Source organism: Puma concolor, chromosome A1 (genome assembly GCF_028749965.1).
Source record: "Puma concolor isolate L17-30 chromosome A1, mPumCon1.1.hap2, whole genome shotgun sequence".
In the NCBI taxonomy this organism is placed as follows: Eukaryota; Metazoa; Chordata; class Mammalia; order Carnivora; family Felidae; genus Puma; species Puma concolor.
In genome coordinates this window covers 140,496,345-140,509,855 of record NC_141667.1, presented here as the reverse complement: position 1 = coordinate 140,509,855, position 13,511 = coordinate 140,496,345, and positions in this window count along the sequence as shown.

Sequence of the window (13,511 nt, the reverse complement as noted above, 5' to 3'; positions counted from 1 at the left end):
ATCCCAGACTTCAAAGTCAAATTTCTTTCATTTCTTCATCGCTTGTGAAGGAGGGAATCCTGGGGCGAGGCATAGATGGGGATAAAACGCCTTCTGATGTCAGAGGCAAGACTTGATTATGTTGCCTCTGTTTGGAAATAACCACATGGCGTTCACGTTCTTTCTTCACATCCGATGCTTGCACGTAACAAAATTCTGGTGTTTCCTATGGGACTCTTGGTAACTGCTACGACTTTATATGAATTACAGCTCAGGACGATAGAAACCACTAACTCCTGTTGTGATTTTATAAAGGAAATCCTCTTGCTTGATCCAAGTCTGTCTCACAGTGTCAGCACAGAAAGCAATTGTGTTGGGTTTATAAAGGCCCTGTTAGTCCTATCTATCCCTACCAGAAAGGATCCAAGTGACACTTTCTTGAGAATTTGTACAGAGGAAACCATTTCCATTTAACCACAATTGAAACTAAAACAAATATTTCCTTCTGTGGAAAGTTACCCTACAAAAATTTCCACTGACAAGTGGAAGTGTTGTCAATCAGTGAAGCCTTATAGATGGTATACTTGTGGATGCATTTTTAAGTGGGGTAGAGTAGGACCTCTTGCTGAGCTCTTACTATATATCTCCTAGGCTTATAGCGATACAGACATTTACCTCAAGGGCTGGTTTGGGGACTGGATGTATCATAATCAGTGGGGGAATTTAAAGAATACTGCAGATTTGAAGACACTAGCCCCAGGGACTCTTATTCAGCCAATATGAGGCAAAGCTTTGGAATCAGTACTATTTATGTCTCTTATTTGATTTTAAGATCTGCCACGTTTGGGAAATAGCTTCTAAATCCCTAAGAGACGGCAGTTACTTTTTCCCATAATGCTTTTTCATGAAAACACGAAGAAATAAGATGATAATTTCTAATCATGTCAAAATGAATGTTCTATTGCTCTTTTCTTCGGTTGGTTTTCATTTTTTCAAAAAACAAGAAACAAAAAACAAAAACGTGGTGGTGGCAAAGCACTCGGGGGGAGGAACCAGGTTAGGCAAACTTAAGTAATTTGTCAGATATCCTTTAGGTACTCTTGGGCCCTCTCTTTGTCCACGGTTGCCTAGGTGTCTGTACCAGTCAGGATAAATTAGGTTATATCCTGGAAACAAACAGTCCCCAAATCCCAGTGGCTTAATACAGCAAAGCATATTGACTGTGCATGCTACAGATCCATAAAACCGATGTGGCTTTGTTCTGCAGCATTTCCTCTGGGGTTCAGGCTAACAGAACAGCCTCTGTCTAGAATATTGTTGGTTATTATGGCAGTGACAAAGAGGACATGGTGAGCCACATGTAGGCTCTTAGAGCCTCTGTCCAGGCAGTGCCACACAGCCACACCTAAATTCCATGGGGAAGGGTGTATAATCCTCCAACAGGGAGGGATAGCAAATATTTGAGAGAGTGCACCGCATAATTCTTGTCAGAAAATAAATAGTGCTGGTCTTAAACCAACAGAAAACAAGTATTTATTGAGTACCTACCAGGTTCAGACACTGAGAATACATCAGTCAATGGAAAATACAAAATCCCTGAAGTCCTGGGGCTTTCACTGAAGGAGTGGAGGGAAAATTAAATATTGTTCTATGAAGTAAAATAAAGAATAGCTAAGAGTGATAAGATTGTAGGGCATTCTATTTAAAGTCATCAGGTAAGTGTCTTGTGAGATATTTGAGTGTAGAATTTAAAGAAGAACATGGAGTCCATTCCAAAACCTGGAGCAAGAGACTTTGAAATGGGTAGCAGCAGTTGCAAAGGTCCTGAGGCAGGAACATATATGGACTGATAGGAAGTACAGAAAGTCCAGAGCAGATAGATATCTCCATTCCAAAAAGGAGAAATAGGAAAGAGGGGGTAACGGGTCTCAAACAATTCCAAACTTCAAGGCAAAGTCCATGAGATCTTTAAGGCTCAAGTATCATCCTCTTTGGCTTGAGGTCCACCCTCCAGGTCCAGAGGTGGCAGATGTCCCACCTTCCAGATACATTGGAGTGGAAGTCCCACCTCATGGACCCACTAGGGTTGTAGTCTTGTCACTGAGGCTTTGCCCAATTGAGGTTAGACCTCCTGAAGGCTCTGACCAACCCCACACCCACAGCTTGAGCAGAGACCATCTGGCCTGTTGGGAATTGAAGTGATGGCCTCCCTTTTTGAAAACAAGGAGGTGGTGGTGATCATCTCTGACTATAGGGTTTTGTCTTATAAACCTCTGAAGCCCACAGTCTTCCTTCATCCTTCGAATCTCCTTCTGCTTCTTCCTTCTTTGCTTAACAATTCCATCTTTAAGTCATTCCTGTTGTCTCACATTTTACCATGAGTAGTCAGAAGGAGCCAAGCCATACCTTCAACACTTTGCTTGGAAAATACTTCAGCTAAATAGTCCATTTCATTGCTCACCAATTCTACCTTCCACAAAACATCAGAACAGAAATAATTCAGTCAAGACATTTAGTACTTCTTAAGAAGGGTTGCTTTGTCTTTGATTTTCAGTAACATGGTCCTCATTTCCTTCTCAGATGTCATCAGAATGGACACCATTGTCCATATTTCTACCAACATTCTGTTCAGGATTATTGAGGAAATCTCTAAGAAGGTGAAACTTTCTCTATAGCTCTCCTCTTCTCCTGAGTTTTTACTAAAGTCAACTTCAATGGTCTGCTCAGGGCAAGATAGGCTTTTTCTAGAAAGTACCTCAAAAATCCTCCAGCATCTACTCAATGTCCAGTTCCAGAGCTGTTTAGGTATTTGTTAAAGCTTCACCTCACTTTCAATACCAATATGTCTTAGTCCATTCAAGATAATAGGAACATAAATTTATTTCTCACAGTTCTGGAGGCTGGGAAGTCCAAGATCGAGGGAAATTCTCTGTCTGGGGAGGGCCACAGTCTGGTTCCTAAACAGCAGTTATCATGCTGTGTCCTCAGATAGTGGAAGGGGTGAGGGAACTCTGTGAGTGCTGATTTCTAAGGGCACTAATACCAAGAATGATCTAATCACCTCCTAAAGGCCTCACCTCCTAAGACCATCCTCCTGGGAGTCAGGATTTCAACATATAAGTTGTACAGGGTTAGAAACATTTGGTCTAGAGGAGGTTCATTGGTCATTTTCGCAAGAGAGGCTTAAGTGAAGTTGGCAAGAATTTAAAAGCTTGACTTGAGGGGCTCCTGGGCGGTTCAGTTGGTTGGGCGTCCGACTTTGGCTAGGGGCATGATTTCACAATTTGTGGCTTCAAGCCCCATGTCTGGCTCTATGCTGACAGCTGGAGCCTGGTTCCGATTCTGTGTCTCCCTCTCTCTCTGCCCCTCTCCTGTTCACACTATGTGTCTGCCTTTCTCAAAAATAAATAAACATTTAAAAAAAATTTTTTTTAAAAAGCTTGACTTGAGTGATAATGGAACCTGAGAATTTGGAGAGCAAATGTAGACTCTCTTAAAAGGTTTCATGATAAATGGGAACAGGTAGCTAAGGCCCACAGCTTATCAGTTCTTTTCTATTGTAATTGTATAATTTTACATACTTACCAGCAGTATTTGGAAAGTCCCACTTTTTCCACATCCTTGCCAACACTTGGTATGGTCAGCTTTTTTAATTTTACCCATTCTAATGAGTATACAGTTGTATCTCAATGTGGTTTTAATGCATTTCCCTGATGACTAATGATATTGATCATCGTTTCATGGGATTATTACCCACTAATATAGCTTCTGTTGTAAAGAATCTCTTCAAATTTTCCACTTTTTTTTTTAGAGGTTTTTAGTCTTTACAATTGAGTTATAGGAGTGCTTTATGTATTCTGGATACAAGTCATTTGATATCTGCTTTGCCAGTAGTTTCCCATCCTTCATGGCCCGCCATTTTATGTTTTCTTAGTGGTGGTTTTCAGTAAGAAAATGTTGCTAATTTTTAGGAGATCCAACTTACCAATTTTTATTTTATGCTTCATCCTTTCAGTATTCTATTTAAAAAGTAACTACCTACCCCAAGATTGCAAAGATTTTTTTCTTATACTTTCTTCTAGAAGTTTTTTCATTTTGTGTATTACATTTGTGTCTATGATTCTCCTTGAGTTAAATACTGGGTATCATGTGATGTGAGGGTTGATGCTTATATTTGCCCTCAGAATATCCATTCGATACGACAATATTTGTTAAAATCACTTTCCCATTTAATAGTATTGGCAACTTTGTCAAGACTCAATTGACCATACATACTGGCTTTACTAAATAGTTGGGCAGTGATCCCTCTTCCTCTTTTTTAAAAAATATATTTGAGTAAGATTGGTGTTACGTCTTCCTCCAGTGCTTGATAGAATTCACCAGTGAAATCATTGGGACCTGGCTTTGTCTTGCTGGAAAGGCTTTGATAACAAAGTACTTTGCCTTAATAGATGTAGAGTAACTCATAATATTTTTTCTTTTTTTATATTTAATAAAATTTATTGTCAGATTGGTTTTCATGCAATACCCAGCTCTCATCCCAACAGGTGCCTCAATGCCCATCACGTACTTTCCCATCTCCCCCACCTCCCATCAACCCTCAGTTTGTAATATGTTTTTTCTTATGTTAATTTTAGTATGTTGTATTTTTTGGAAATGTATTCATCGCCATATTCCAATTTTTTAGCATAAAGTTATTCATAGAATTGTCTTACTGTTCTACAATGCTTGCAATATTGCTAACCCTCTTAATTAGTGATATTGGTGATTTTTCTTCTCTTTTTTTTTCTTGATTAATCTTGGTAGAATTTTGTCAAATTTGTTGCTGTCTTCAAAAAGTCCATTTTTGGCTTTGTTTAGTTTTTTGTCCATTTTCCATTTTATTGATTTCTGTTCTTATCTTTATTATTACTTCGCTCTTCTTTTTTCTGGTTTCTTTAAGTGAAACTCAAGTCGGTGCTTTTAGATCCCTCTTCTAATTTCTAATATAACTCTGGTTGGAAATAAAGTATCCATAAAGATGAAGGTTTGTGTATGCATGTGTGTGTATGTGTGTATCTGTGGGCATACTCTAATTCTATTATATTAATCTATGTTTAGTTTTAAACCAGTACCATATGGTATTGATAACTTTAGATTTGTAGTAAGGTTTGAAACAGAGAAACATGAGTCTTCCAATTTTGTTCTTTGAGAATGTTTTATTTATTCTGGATCCATTGCATGAGCATCATCCCACAAATTTGAAATTCTGTATTTTCATTGTCATTCAAATAAAAATGATTTCATTTTTTTAAGTTTATTTGGAGAGAGAGAGAGAGCGAGCAGGGGAGGGAGAGAGAGAGAGAATCCCAAGCAGGCTCCACACTATTACTGCAGAGCCTGATGGAGGGCTTGAATTCATGAACTGTGAGATCATGACCTCAGCCAGTCAAGAGTCAGATGTTTAATTGACTGAGCCACCCAGGCACCCCCGCCCCCTGCCCGTGATTTCATTTTTAACCCATGACTATTATTTAAGTTCCAGATATTTAGGATTTTCCTAGGATGTGTTACTGTTATTGATTTCTCACTTAATTCTTTCTAGTAAGAGAACTCACTTTATGTAGTTTTGATCCTTTTACTTCTACAAAAACATGTTCCATGACCCCACATATGATCTGTGTTTGTCAGTGTTCTTTGAGTACTTGGGGAAAAAACCTGTATCCTGTAGTTTTGGAATGCCGTGTTCTGTAAATTAGATCAAGATGGATGATGGTGTTATTCAGGTCTTCTGTATCTCTGCAGGTTTTCTGTCTCACTGCTCTGTGAGTGCCGAGAGAGGGGTGTAGACATCCCCCACAACTTCAGGCTGTGCTTAAGACTTGCGCAGGCTCAAACTGAGAATTGGGGCATGCCCTTCTGTAGCTCTACCCTCTGGGGTTCTTCTGTCATACTCCGGGCCCTGGAAACTTGTATTCCTCACTCCCCGGCCACATATATGGGATATTTCTTGGAATTTTAGTCACTCACAGTTATCACTGATGTAGCACTTGAGAACCAGCCTGCTGTTGGGGCAAAACCACAAGAGAGAAGAGAAAAAAAGGAGAAACTCATTCCAATGTCATTACTTCTCCAGGTTACAACTCCTTTCCACAATCAACCTGTTTTGTTTTGGTTTTTTTTTCACTTTTCATGGTCCTCAAGTATTTTTTTGTGTGTATTTTGTCTAGAGTTTTCAGTTACAATCCATGAGAGGAACAGAGCACATGTGGATGGAGATTTTTGTACCATGCCAGTATTGAAATGCCCAAAAAGTTTTAGAAGTTTGACATAGAAAAACTTGATCTTTTTCACCAGAGATTCCGAACCTTGTGTTCTTTTCCCTATAACGTATTCCTTATCCCCAAAATATATAAAAATATATATTCTATATTGTTTCTTGTAGCACTTTCAAAGTTCTATTGTTTGTTTTGTTTTAAGCATGCTCACTAATCCAGCTAAAATTATTTCTTTAATTTTTGGCATGGAATAAAGTGGAGATCTAACTTTAATTTCTTTTTCACTTTAAATGGATAATTGTAGGGGTGCCTGGGTGGTTCAGTCGGATAAGCATCCGACTTCAGCTCAGGTCACCATCTCACAGTTGGTGGGTTTGAGCCCTGCATCGGGCTCTGTGCTGACAGCTTGGTGGAGCCTGGAGCCTGCTTCGGATTCTGTTTCCTTCTCTCTCTGCCCCTCCCCCACTCCTGTTCTGTCTGCCTCTCTCTCAAAAATAAATAAACATAAAAAATAAATGGATAATTGTCTAAATACCATTTGTTGTGTAGTACATCGTTTTCCTACACGAATTTATTTCCAGATTGTCCAGTCTGTTCTCTTGATCAATTAGATTATTAATTTCCCAATATCTATCATTATTATTTTCATCCTTTTTGGTCGGAATGTTTATTATTCTTGTTTTATACTTACCATGTTTTCTAATGTTCAAAAATTGAGTGAAGTACGAACCTAACTATTTTTTAAAAGGAAGCCAGTGTTTCCAACATCACTTTTTATGTAGAGTCCCTCAGACACATACACATATAAATGCATTTCTGGATTCCGGATTCTCTACACTGTTCTCTTGTCACCTATTTATCTATTACTTTTCCAACATTTAGCAATACTGTGTTAAACCCTTTTTGATCATGATGTGTATGGTCCTTTTAATGAAGTTCTAATATTTTCTATGCTATGGTGACAAATGTTAACGAGCCTTATTCTGGTGATCATTTCTTCAATAAGAAAACGTGCTAATATTTTATTTCGTGTTTTTGCAACTCTCTACAAGAGCAGGACTGTTGTGTTTTCTTCTTTTAATCTTATAGTCTGATTTTGTATCATCCATCCATAAAATGTTTGGGTCCTACTTTTTTATTGTATTTGCTTTTTATCTATGCTGCTGGACTATTCTGTTTTTTTAACTTCTTAAGGTAATCTTATTAATTTATATCATCCATCCATGATTTTGTATCATCCATCCATAAAATGTTTGGGTCCTGGTTTTTTATTGTATTTGCTTTTTATCTATGCTGCTGGACTATTCTGTTTTTTTAACTTCTTAAGGTAATCTTACTAATTTCTATTTTTCTAAGAAAGTCAGTCATTTTGGCTTTAAAAACTACTTTGTGTTGGGGCACCTGGGTGGCTCAGTTGGTTAAGCATTCGAATTCAGCTCAGGTCATGATTTCATGGTTTGTGAGTTCGAGCCCTGCGTCAGTCTCTCTGTTGACAGCTCAGAGCCTGGAACCTGCTTTGGATTCTGGGTCTCCCTCTCTCTCTGCCCCTCCCCAACTCACACTCTGTCTCTCTCTGTCTCTCAAAAAAAAAAATGAATAAATGTTAAAAAAAGTTTTTAAATAAAAAATTACTTTGTGTAAAAATATTCTCTATTTTCAAAAAAATTTTTGTATTTAAAATTTTGATCTCTTTATCATTCCACTGTTTTTTAGTCTTGATCAAATTACTAAAGGTTTTGTTTATTTTATTGGAACTTTCAAAGAGGCAACAATTTCAGTTTACATATATATGCTGTTGTGCTATTATTTTTTAAAGAATTAATTTCTTTTTTTTTTTATTTTTTTTTAACGTTTATTTATTTTTGAGACAGAGAGAGACAGAGCATGAACGGGGGAGGGTCAGAGAGAGGGAGACACAGAATCTGAAACAGGGTCAAGGCTCTGAGCTGTCAGCACAGAGCCCAACGCGGGGCTTGAACTCACTGACTGTGAGATCATGACCTGAGCCAAAGTCGGCCGCTTAACCAACTGAGCCACCCAGGCTCCCCTTAAAGAATTAATTTCTATTTCTACCTTTTAATTCCTCTTCGAGTTTCCTTGCCTGTGTTTTTTCATTCTTCCTCTAGCTTATGTTAACTATTTGGTTCCTTTATATTTAATATTGTATCAAATACTTCCAAGCCCGTTTTTTATGATTATCATTTTGTGTGTTTCTCAGTTTCACAGTGAACAGATTTTCCTGTTTTGGTTTCTCTCTTTTTTCCCCATCCTTTATGAGTTTTTGTTTGTTTTGGTTTGTGGCATTTTTGTCTACCTCAGATAAAATTTTTTGGTCTACTTGTTGTATTTCTTAAAAAGGTTTGTTAAAGTCTCCCAAATTAGAATCTCTCTTGTTGTTTGACTACTCCCTGAGCATACGTTCCGAATTACCTATTGATTGCAGTTTTGATGGCTTTCCATAACCTCTGGAACCAGCTCCAGAGGGGGAGAGCCGAGAAGACAATACTCAAGGGTCCTTAATGCAATGCCTATCGCGTCATCTCTTTATCTCCCTAGCTGGAGCCAGATCAGCAGTATTCTTGGCAAGGCAGACCCTGTCTCTGGAGGTAACTGTATGTCATTAATGAGCAAAGCAGTCTCTCTCTCTCCAACATTATTTATAAGATTTCCTTGATGTGATGAGGGAAATTGAAAATTCCCTGGGGAAATTCTTTGTATACACTCTGCACACTCAAAATGTCTAAGCTGTTAAATGACCAAACGACTTTGACAACAGGACCTCCTTTTTCCAAGGAAGAAAGTGTGACGTGTAAAAAGGTTGAAAATGCCATGGCTTCAGAAAAGTTGTTCCAAAGCAAATTAAAATTCGAGTTTATTACACCTAGAACATGTTTGTATACGCTACGTAATTTTATACTAGCAGCAATCCCACGACAAAAGCAAAAAAGGTGTGATTATTGTCACCATTCTGATGGATACCATTGAGTATCAGGGATCAGAAGGGACTCATTCAAAGTCATCTAGCCCAAGATGCAATCAGTATTGGAGTGCACGCCTTATGACAGCCAAGTTCAAGTTGCTTTCATTTTCCAATAGCAATGTCCTGAAACCTAGAGACTCAATTTCCGTAGGACAGTTCTCCTTGGATTCCAGTCCCTGTAGCTGGTGAGATTTTGGAAGCTAATTCCTCAAGTGTAGTTGTTGAATAGATATTCGTTGGTTTTTTTTAAATTAATTATTTTTTTTTAACTGAAGTCGAGTTGGCACACGTGTTACGTTACTTTCAGGTGTACAACGTAGGGATTCGATAACCCTGTGTGTTACGTTTTGCTCACAAGTGGAGCCTACCATCTGTCAACATACAACACTGCTTCGATACCATTGATTAGACACCGGTGGCTTTTAATAGAAATGTGCCGGATCTCTTCGTGCTTTCTGCCACACTGCACGTCAAGAGGCCAACTTATATCCAGAGTTATGGGCTCCCTTGTCTTTGAGATTTGCTAGGGTTGATCAGTGGAAGTGCCAGTGGACCTGAGGGAGGAACAGGGTGAGGTTCAGGCTTTTATACCCGTTTCCTCCTTGCGGGTTGATTTGAACTGGCCAGGGAGTTGAAGACCCCAACCTTCTTCGCCCAGTTCCCTTTTTCCCTCTTCCAGTAGCAATTTCCTCGCCTTGATTTCTCAGGCATGGAGCAAAAGTGCTTTTTGAGAGTTATTTTCCCCAAGTCCTGCACCATCCCTTGGGGTTTCTCTAGGCCCTGCTCATAGCTTTGCAAGGGTCTCTTTTTAAACAATCCTCAAATTATCCAATTTGAATGTGCCAGCTGTTTTTTGCAAGAACCCTGACTGATAAACAAAACAGATTACTATTATGTTTATAGCTTAAGTCAAAAAAACATGGGGTGAAGGAGCGAGTTTCCTCGCCAAGCCAAAAGCTATTCATAGACTTACATCTGATTACTACAGTTTTGGAAAGGAGTTGGCCCTTTTAATATATTCTTCATTGGGGATTACACATTTTTCTGGACCAAAATCATAATCGGATCCAAAAGATTTCTAATACTTTGTATATTGTTAATAAAATTTAACAGTAAAAGGGAAACAAAAGAGAGAAAAGGAGACAACCTTTTAGTTTCCAAAGCAGAGAGAAAAAATTATGTATTATTCCTAAATCACTGTGTTGTCATGCAAACTTCCCTGGGACACCACCCTAAGAAGTCCCTTAGAAGACTTAGATCCTCCTGATTCTGATTCTTGGGGAGCTGAAGCAGGCATGGGGCACTGCAAGGGCTCACTTTGCAGAATTCAATGTAAGAAGGGACTAGGAATGTGTTTACATGAGAAAAGAGAATTTGAAGCAAGACATTTTTAGCAGGCATCCATGTGTACATGAGGATTCACACGTGCCCACACACACACACACACACACACACACACACACACACATCTAGAAAGGCAACTCCGTGGAGAAAATGGTGTAATTCTTAGAATTCATTCTGGTGCTTGGGAACTAGATGGGAAAGATGACTATTACTTTCCTTTTGAGCCTAGGGCAGGGTGATGTACTTCTTAAACTGTGTTTGGTATTTTCCGCCAGTTGGCCACAATTTGGGTGGCTGGGAAAATAAACTTCCTTCCTTCCCGTTCTCCTCCCTATTCCCCTGCCACGGGTTCAGTTTTAATATAATGCCATAAGGAATATTATCATTCAAAAAATAAGAAAGGAATCAAGCTACGTAATTGCGTAATCAATATAGGACAGATTTCCTCTGTCAAAGTGGAGTGGAGCATTATCTTCCAGCGGATTTGTTTTCCTGTTGTTTGTACTCTTTTGCATTTTCGTGATAAGTGGGCGCGAAATCTAAAATACAATGGCTGTGCAGTCCCTGAAGTGTGTGAAGTCAAGGAAAGCAAGAGTGGGTCATTTATACTAACAATTTTCAGTTTTGAAACAGTCTCTCGTTGTCATTGCAGGTAAAGAGATAAAGTTGTCCGTAAGAAGTTTAAGTTCTAAAATGTGTGTCCTCACACAATTATTGCAGTTACTAATCCCTTGGTTTCATTTTTAGCAATGCAATGGGTATTTCTCTGGACCACCAACTTAGAGGTACAAGCATGGCCCAAGTCAATGTTACAGTGATTTGTGTACCAACCCTCGGAGGTTTACAACAAGAAAGGTGACAGTAAGCACTTACAAACTAAAATTCGATTGTACATTTATTTCCTCATTTCCCAGAATGAGACGAAGTAACTATGCTTCAAGTGAAAATTGATACTTTGAAAGCCATAGGTTTAAACATACTGCTTAAAATTACAACTAGGGGCACCTGGGTGGCTCAGTTTGTTCATGATCTCAAGGCTAGTGAGTTTGAGCTCCATACAGGACTCTGTGCTGACAGCTTGGAGCCTGGAGCCTGTTTCGAACTCCCTCACTTTCTCTGCCCCTTCCTAGCTTGCTCTCGCTTCCTCTTTCTCTCTCTCTCTCTAATATAAATAAAAAACATTAAAAATAAATAAATGAATAAAATTATAACTACAATTGCTATTTGAACTTCAAATAGTCTATTTTTTTTTCAAACGGTATAGTAACAGATAGCAAAGAAAAACACATGATGTTAAATGTAGAAAAGAACATTCATATGACAAGAACTTTAATATATTGGCTTGCCAATAAAATAAACAGCATAATGATCTACTAAATAAACAAAATGGCAGCTGGAAACTTCATACTAATATCAAGCAGAGGGAAGTTTGGGCTGCAAGCCTTTTATCACTTAATGATGCAGGTTAAAACCTACAGAACAGTTACAATTATTTCATATTCCTTATGAGGAAAAATATGATGGGGCACCTGGGTGGTTCAGTCGGTTGAGCGTCGGACTTCATTTCAGGTCACGATCTCGCGGTCCGTGAGTTCGAGCCCCACGTCGGGCCCTGGGCTGATGGCTCGGAGCCTGGAGCCTGCTTCGGATTCTGTGTCTCCCTCTCTCTCTGCCCCTCCCCTGCTCACTCTCTGTCTCTCTCTCTCAAAAATAAATAAACATTAAAATTTTTTAAAAATGAATAAAATACACAATTACAGAAGATAAAAGATACATTTACAGAAACATAACACTAGTGGAAGGTGACACCTCTCTTTCTTTATTGACCAAAAAGAGAAAACAGTAATTAACAGAGACACACTTGTTAAATACCCAATTTTAAAAATAATAAAATGTATATTTTTAAGGACCTATAGATATTCATATATTTATCATTTTTTGAAACAGAAAACCTGGTAAGTTCCCCCAAGTAGAAATACTATAGGTAACATTCTCTGACCAAAATGCATTCAATGCTAGAACCAATTAAGAAAATTAGAAACAAAACAAAAACTGGGGCACGTGGGTGGCTCACTTGGTTGAGCTTCTGACTCTTGATTTCAGCTCAGGTCATGATCACAGAGTCACAGGATCCAGCTCCAAGTCAGGCTCTTTGCTGAGCATGGAGTCTGCTTGGGATTCTCTCTCTCTCTCTCCCTCTCCCTCTCCCTCTCCCTCTCCCTCTCCCTCTCCCTCTCCCTCTCTCCCTCCCCCCTCTCCCTCCCTCCCTCCTTCTGCCCGTCTCCCCCACTCTCTCTCCAAAATATAAAAATTAAAAACAAAACAAAAACTATTAAATAATTCTCAGGTTGATGAATCAATAAAATCACAATTGTCAATATGTAAAAAATACTAGTGAGACAAAAATATTTAAAGTGTATACATTTATATTACTGAGAAAAAAATGGAAGTAAGTGAATAAGGTGCCATTTGTTAAGTGAGGACAGTGAAAACCAAAATAAACGTTAGGAAAACAGAAGGAAGGAATTTTTTAAAATGAGGAAAAATGCAGAAAGAGAAAAGGGATAGACTTGGTTCTGTGGGGAGGAAAAACATCAAAGACAACTAAATAAATAAATCATTTACCAATACTGCACATGGGCTAGAACAGAAAGCAGAGGAAAGAAACACAGGTTCGTAAAATAAGCAATGAAAAGGGAAAATGACTGCAGATGATGAGAAAATCATCATATGAAAATACTTTGCACAACACTATACCCATAACTTTTAAAGCTTGGATTTTTTTTTTCAAGAAGAAATAAATAGACCTCAAATTGTGGGAGAAATCGGGAATGTTGTCAAAATTTCCCCAAAAGCTTCTGACACAGAAGGAGTCTTTGGTCATTTTTTGTTTCATTCTTCCAAGAAACAGATTACTCCAATATGATTTAAATTTGTTCCAGAGCAACACA